This window comes from Bactrocera latifrons, unplaced genomic scaffold, assembly GCF_001853355.1.
Source record: "Bactrocera latifrons isolate USDA-ARS-PBARC rearing strain unplaced genomic scaffold, ASM185335v1 scaffold_1146, whole genome shotgun sequence".
Classification (NCBI taxonomy): domain Eukaryota; kingdom Metazoa; phylum Arthropoda; class Insecta; order Diptera; family Tephritidae; genus Bactrocera; species Bactrocera latifrons.
The window spans coordinates 1-8,558 of NW_017534571.1; positions in this window are offsets into that span (position 1 = coordinate 1).

The window sequence follows — 8,558 nt, forward strand, 5'->3', positions numbered from 1 at the left end:
CCTGGCTTCACTTGGAATATCTAATTGGCGCCACGTAGCGAAAAGAAGAAACGACTGACGCGCTGTTGTTAACTCGGCTATAATCGCGTAAGCGGTGTCTACGCCAATCAAGAAGAAGCTTATACTTATATATATAAATACTTGAATATTTGAAAAAAATTTTTTTTTGTTTTTATTGGTATGGGGATGATTTTTGTGTTATAACACAACGGTAAGCATTTACCGGCAATCAATTATCCTCTATTAACAGTGCCAAACTGCTATTTTAGCGGTTTTCRGTTTTTACCGGATAATAAACCGAAAACCGAAAACAGTTTGGTAACGGTTGTTTTTGTTTTTCTTTTTAGACCGTAATTTTGGTCAGAAACGCAAATTTTATTTTATAATTTTATACCAGACATATATGTAGACAGATGTAAATATTGGAAGGAAACGATACTACTCACTTTGAATTCCGCCAGGGGCTTTTGGGGATATTGTTTGTGAGAGTGTATGTGCCTGTGCGTTTGCCTGTAGTTTGTGCCTGTGCCGGTTTTCCTATTCCCCAGTTCTTGGTGTTGGTGTTGCTGTGTGTTCCTCGTTCCTCCTCCTTTGTCTCAATTGGGTTTTAATTTTTTTTTTTGTTTTGTCTTTGGGTTATATGTCCCAATACTTCAATATATTGCATATGTGCTTCAATGTGCGCACCACGATTTTGTCACTTTTATGTTTTTGTGTAACTGCACCTTTGTTAATTTTTTTTCACATCTACCACCGTTTTTCTCTTTTTTCTTTTTATTTTCACCACAGCTTTTTCCTCTTTTATTTTATTTTATTTTATTTTATTTTTTTTTGATTATACGGTTTTTTTTTTGTCACAGTGACTGCTTCTGTTTTTTTTTTTTTTGGTGAAAGAAAGTAATGACTTTCTTATTCCGTGTTTCCACTAGTGCCGTCCGGAACGGCTCGAAGGACCATGTTTGCAGCTATATGCTTAGTACAGATACTACCGGCACTCACCTTGAATTCCAGCTGGAGCGAACGAAGGGAAATTTTTTTTTTGATGCGTGTGTGCGCGCGGATGAAGAACAAAAGAGGTTCGACCGCTGTCGCCAGTCCCTTTTGTTMATTTGGTGCTGGTGTCCTCGTGTGTGGTGTGAAAGTATGATGTGGTGGGCATCATGCCGATGTGTTGAGAATGAAGTGTGTAGTGTGGGATGAAAATATGCTGCGCATGATGYCSATGTGTTGAGTATGGTGTGTGTAGTGTGGGGTGAAGATGTGGTGTGTATGTGTGAGGTGTAGCTTAGATATAATTAGAGGGGGGGCGCAGAAGCTCATTTAACCAGACCCGATACAGTTTCCATTTCCACCGCACAACGATGGTTTCAACGTCCTGGCGTSGAAAATTGCGATAAAGTCGCTGAATTGGTCGAAAGAGACCGGCATAGTAGTAGCCGTAATAGCGGTCAAGAGCTGGGCATGAGTCATCAAAAAAAAATTTTATGAACAATTGAAAATCGAAAAAAAAATTCTATAAAAATACCGCAAAACTTTTTTGACAACCTATTATAATGCTGCCAACACTTATATTTTTTTTTTAAATATTCTGCATTAAAAATTTCACCAAGTTTCACTAAATTTTTTTACCTTTATCACTTTGTATAATTAAAGGCACAATTGCGATCTCTTCAGCGCCGCGRTCTAAAGGTACCGTTGGAAAGAGGAAATCCTCCTGATTAAAAATATATAGGGTTATGGGTACCGCAAAAAATTCGCAAAATTCGTACATTTCAAGACGCTATTTCACCACATTAAACACACTTTATTCACATTTTTCACCTCAAATTAATTAAACTACACTATAAACTTGTAAATAACTCCATATCTTACACTTTTAGCAGGTTTTTTACCTAAAAAATCTGCATTTTAGAAATTATATTTTACACTCGTTTTAACCCCATTTGTTTACCAAAAATTACGACGAAATGGAGCGCTGCCATGTAATGATAAGGCAATTCGCTTAAATTCCTCTTTTTCGCAAAAATTCCTCTTTTCCTGCATATAGAATTCCTGTCTTCAGTCCACCCGGGTATTCGCTCGGCCAGGGTTATTTTTTTAGACGCGGCCAAATACCGCCAACGCAGAAAGATGTACTACGCGAAAGTACTTCAGTCATCCCGGGTATTCGCTCGACCAGGGTTATTTTTTTAGAGCGCGGCCAAAGGCAGACGCAGAAAGGAGTACTCCGTGAAAGTACTTCAGTCCACCCGGGTATTCGCTCGGCCAGGGTTATTTTTTTAGACGCGGCCAAATAGCGCCAACGCAGAAAGATGTACTACGCGAAAGTACTTCAGTCCCCCCGGGTATTCGCTCGGCCAGGGTTATTTTTTGTAAAGCGCGGCCGAAGGCCGCCAGCGCACAAAGGATTACTCCGTGAAAGTACTTCAGTCATCCCGGGTATTCGCTCGACTAGGGTTATTTTTTTAGACGCGGCCAAAGGCCGCCAAAGCCGAATGGTGTACTACGCGAAAGTACTTCAGTCATCCCGGGTACTCGCTAGACCAGGGTTTTTTTTTTAGAGCGCGGCCAAAGGCAGACGCAGAAAGGAGTACTCCGCGAAAGTACTTCAGTTATCCCGACATGATATTATATAAATTTTATAATACTATATTATCATAGAGTTTTAATTATATGTGTTTATTAAATATAAATCACATATTATACATAAACATACTATATGTAAAATGTATAATATGTAGAAAAAGTTTTCACAACTCAATTATAACTTTAAAATGTTAGAAAGTATTTTTTATTATAATTAATGAAGAAAAAAGAATCAAATTAAATAACAAACAAAGAAAAATCGTTAAGAATCCGACATATTTGGTGTTTAAGATGTGGCAACGCTCGTTTTCCTCATGTTGTTGTTGTTGTTGTTGTAGCGGCAGAGTTCTGAATTCGTCTGCCGCTCGTTTTCCTCATAACTGTAAACAATCTAACCTTTGCAACGCCGAGTTCGCTAAGTGATTTTTAAATTAATAAATTTAGGTGAAATATTACAAAATAAAATTGATATGTTAACTTATTTCAATGCTTAGAGTGTTCATTTAAATATACAGAGTGAAAAACTTGAATAAATTTAATGGAAGATAGAGAAATACCTTGAGTCATTAGTGCATATTTTTGAACTTTTAATCGTGAAAATTTGAAAGTAATTTTTATATTATTTTTGGATATTCCTCCTCTGAAGAAGCTCTCCTATCCGGACATACCCCATTTATACGGAAATTCGGTTGTTTTACCCCTCCGCCAAAGTAATCGGAAAAGTGCCTAATTAAGTATATGCTCTAAGCATTGAAATAAGTTCATATTTATTTATTTAAAAATCGCTCAGCACCACAGCAGAAACAATAAAACCTTTTCGCGGTAGCTTTTGGAGGAGTGATTAGCGGCCATCTTCGATTTTCAGTGGTAGCAACGCAGTGCTCTATACATTGAGGTTGTAAATGCTAGGCAAATTTATTTGATTAAATAACAAGAACTATAAATATTATGGTTAAAAGGAAATTATTTATTAATGATATATATTTACTAATAGATGATTTAAACGCCATAGAGTGCAATATTTCGCCCATAAAAAGATCATTTACTGATATTCAGATATTCTTTATGTAGTGAGTATTAACAAAATGCAGCCCTGTTTTTAAATTTCTGGGTGTTTTTTTATAGTAGGAGGAAGCCGGAGTGCGGAACTTTAATCCGCTAAACCTAACCTACTCCCAAATCAAGACTCTCCCACGGAACCACCAGATAAGACATTACTTGATGGGAGTGACCAGACATTTAACGTCTCCTCTATAGCACGGGCGGAGTGACTCTGTAACTGTCTTAATGTAGCCATGATGGAAGTGGCCGCTTCGCGAACAGCTATCAGCTTGTTACAGGACTGGCACATAAATGCAGTCAAGTTCTCCCCCGTTAGTCTACCACCTAATGCATTTTCTAAATTTTCTCTTATGTTTCTAAACCGAGGACAATGGAAAAACACGTGTTCAGAGTCTTCTATGGACTCCGCACACATCGAACAATCGCTGGAAATAGTTCGGAAGCACTTGTTACTCTTATTGCTGTGAGTCTATGCAGTGCATTTATTGGTTTGGCATATGCTTTTATGTTTAGTGCCTGTAACCATACTGGAGCTGCATATAGTATAGCTGAGCTCATAGCTTTTGCGATTAGAAGTCGGCGGCTGGAGCCCACACGGCCTCTCTTTGCCATCATTCTTGACAAGGCGTTATAAATCTTATTTTCCTTATTTGCTATGTTTGCCAAGTGCTGCTTGAATTTCAGCTTGGAATCCAATATTACCCCTAAATACTTCAACTGCGGTTGTGAAATAATCACGCACTCTCCTACAGTGAGAGTTATTTTTTCCTAAATTTCCTGCCGGTTATGAGCGATACCTCTGTTTTGTGCTCAGCCAATTCCAAACTCTTGGAAGAAACCCATTGGCGGAGACCATTTATGCATTCTTTACATTTATTTTGTAGGTCATCAAGTTGTTAACCTACTGCTACCACTATTAGGTCGTCCGCGTATGCGATTAGTTTAACGTTTTTAGGCTGTGAAATTCTTAGCACCCCATCATAAACTAGATTCCTTAATAGAGGGCCTAAAACAGAACCTTGTGGTACTCCGCTTGTAATAGGGTAGCTCTTGATGCCTTCGGTGGAGTCGTAGATCAGCTTTCCATTTTCAAAATAACTCATAACGATATTTATGAGGTACTGAAGGGCGCGTATTCCATGTAGGGCTTCGAGAATATTTTTCTATTTAGCAGAGTTGAATGCATTTGTCATATCCAGGGGGATCAGTGCACAATAATTTTTTGTACCACGTTTCCATCTTTTCCCACTTACTGCACTTTTCGCAGTTTCGACAACTTCTTTCAGTGCATCGATAGTAAACCTCTGTTTTCTGAAGCCGCATTGTCTTTCTGATAGTCCGCCAACTTCCTGGATAGCAATCTACAAGCGGTTTCTTATTATGCTTTCATACACTTTTCCCATTGTGTCGAGCATACACAGAGGTCGATACGAGGAGGGTTCATCTGGTGTTTTTTTTTTTTTGGTTCATCTGGTGTTTTTTTTTTTTTGTTTTGTTTTGGGATTAAAAGCAGAAGCTGGACTTTCCACGGATCGAGGAACATCCCTTCTTTTATGCATGCGTTGTACATTTTTGCAAAAATAGTGGGTTTCGAAATTATGGCGACCCCCAGTGGGGGTGATTCAGCAGCTTCGTTTCGTTGATCAGAGTTAGTACTCGTAATCGGTTCGTGCGTCGAAAATAATGCCTCGACGACTTTCTTCATGAACGTAGCGCATTTGGGTTGCTGCCGCTTATTTGAATTGAATTTAGACATACAGATTTTATAAGCAGGTCCACAGGCGCCTATATACGCTTCTCCACAGATTTTTTCAAAACAGTTTCGTTTGTTACGGGTTATAGCTGACTTTAAGAGTTTTTAAAAGCTTCTTTGAGAGGGTTTTCGTTTTCATCGCTTTGATTACGTAGTAGGCGTCGTCGAGTATACAAGTCTTCGCTTATTGTGACAAGCCGCACTCCTTTTGTAACGCAGATGTCTTCGGGGGTGGTTACCTCGTCCAGGTCCTTGCACATTATAGTGACGTTACGAAGGAGTCGGCTCTCTTGTCTGCTTGGGGTATTAATTCTAGGAGCAGGTCTCCTTTGAGCGTTTTCCTAATGTGCCCAGATCCTCAATGCCACTATCACACTTAATTTTCTCGAGAATGTTCGCATTTGATCATCCGTTCTTTTTGGTTATAATAATGGCGTCTGGTTTCCAACGAATTCTTTTTTCAATCGGCTTTCTCATTTTTACCACGTCCACCCGTTTCTCGGATGCGGGCTTATCGAGAAACTGTCTTTTGGTACAATCTTAATGATCTCACTATATGATACCTGCGCTTTATCGTTCGCGTTTTTTGGTTGGTAGTAAGTTACCTGATAATTATCTTTGGCTTATGCTTTTCTTTGGAGATAGGGGATACTTGCGACCCTTTTTTCAGCGGATTCTCTGGATTTTCAGCCTTATCGTTCAGGCTTTTTATGCAGCTTATAAGGTCTCGAATTGATTAATATGCCTCTGCCCAGCCATCATAGTTTCAAGCTCCTCGATTTTTGTGCCCAGTTTGCAAAAAATATTACCACCTTTACCGTTCTGCATTTGATCATCGTTTTTTCGCAGTTGTTTTGTTGGTCAGCGTTTTGACAACTTTTTATCGGTCCAGCAGCGGTGGTCTCCTCATGTTTGCCTTTTGGAGGTGTTCTCAATATCTTCGAATTCCTCCGAAAAGGATTTTCTGGGGTACTTGCCAAACTATTTTCAGAGGCCATATCTCTGCCAGAAAATAGTTGGGAACACCTGTCAGTGGGTATGTTCAACCCTTTGTCTTAAAACCTTAGTTGCTTTTTTAATGGCTGGCAATGCCGTAACCAAAGGCAAACGCGAAGAAAGAGAAATGAAAAAGGAGAAACAGCTGATCGAACAAAACAAAACGGCAAATTAAATTAAGTGCACATTTTGTTTCGCTGTTATATTGAGAAAATCTATTTTAAGTATTTTTTTGTGTAAATTTACCACGAAAAGGGGCAAGTAAGTAAAAATAAAGTTTTTATTACAAATCAGATTTTACTTATCTATTTGCTATGTTCAATATCCAAATTGAAATGTCCAGTCTCCCGGCAAGTCGTTACTTAAACTATGGCACTTGCACTATTTATAATTATGTGATTTCGCAGAAATGTTCAGGGACTAAAAAGAAACCCGTCTACTCACTTCAAACACACAAATACATCTGGGCGGTGAGTTTTCTTCTGAACGTATTTGTTTACATTTGACCGACAAAAAAATTTACCGGAAGCGTGTTTAAAACTTGTAAAAAAAAGGAACTGCGATAGCAGTTCGAACCTGGGAATTGCGATAACAGTTTGATTTTGTGAATTGCGGCTGATTAATAGCACAGAACATGCGATCACCATAGGAAATAGCAGAAAAGTAGCAGCTTTCCTCAGGGTATGGTATGTTTGTATGTGTATATGCTATTTTTCGTCATAGCGGTTTGAAGTTTTGCGTTTAACGTTCTTATAGTTTTTAATAATGGCTAGAAATGTATCAAGGAAAAGAAGTGAAGTATGGCAGATATTTGAAGTAGTAGATGAAATATATGCAAAATACAATATCTGCAAATCAAAGATTTCATATAAAACATTAACAAATTTAAAAAACATGAAAACAGAATAGATATCCTACAGTGGAACTACCAGCGCAAAATGTAGAGTAAACTATTACTTTACCAAATTAAAATAGAAGCTAATTTTTATATTTTAATTTTTTAGATGCCATAAAAGGCCGCGGTGCAGGCACAGAGTAAATTATTGCGCGAATGCCGCGTCATAGCGGCAAAGGCGCACCATTCAATTAGCCGCATCACCGGTGCCTTGGAGCACGAGCATTACGTGGAGCTCGCTTCGAAACTGCCCATGTCATCGGAACAGCACGTGCGCTTCGTGGAAGATAGGGTAAAAATGACATTAAATATTTTTGAAATGACAAGCGATCTCCGGCGGCGCCAAAAAAAAGGTATTCCACTGCTGCCATGATTGCAACCTTCTCTGTTGATAAAACCTAAAAAAATAAAAAATCTCGTTAAACTAAAACATAATGTTTGTACGATGACCCTTGGGCTAATAAAAAAAAATCAAAAATTGGCAAAATGGCAAAATGGCGGCACGTTGAAAAAAAAGTTAAATATCACCCAAAATTATGGTCATTTGTGGCCTGCCACAATTTTTGATTAGATCAAAAAACTGGAAGGCCATCGTATGGAGAACTATACAGAGAAGCTGCAAAAAGAATTTGATAGCGATCGGATCATTTTTCTCAATCACTCCAGCAAATTCGTAAAATGCTGTTTCGAGAAAAACGCGTTTAAAGATAAAGTGATTGTTACCTAACTGCCGAGCGGCTATTCTTTTAAATCGCTGTAACTCAAAAACTGTTTCAGATATCGATTTGAAATTTTAGTGTGTTATTTTTAAAGGTATAACCTATCGAAATATGAAAAAAATCAGTTTTTTGTAAATTTCACACTAAGTGTGCCCTTAATGTTGTATTATTTTTCTGCCAAATCATTAGTTTAAGTAAATATGATGTTATAAATAAAGCGAAATAATAAAAAAAATAATGAGTTTTATTTAAAAGAATTGAATTTGCTAGAAGTAACAAATGGGTTCAAACATCCGTTTGAAGGTGAGCTAAAGTGAAAAGGCGAAACATTCCCTGCATAGGGTTTTGCGCTGGGTTTGGGACCCGCCACGTAAAAAAAACCACCCCAATGACAACGCAACAACAGCCTCGGATGAGAGACCCCACTTTTGATGACGACTATGGCAAACGACATAAGGACTACGAATTGAGGGCATGCACCTGGAATGTCCGGTCCGTTAATTGGGAAGGTGCCGCTGCCCAGCTGGTTGATGTCCTCGTAAAAATA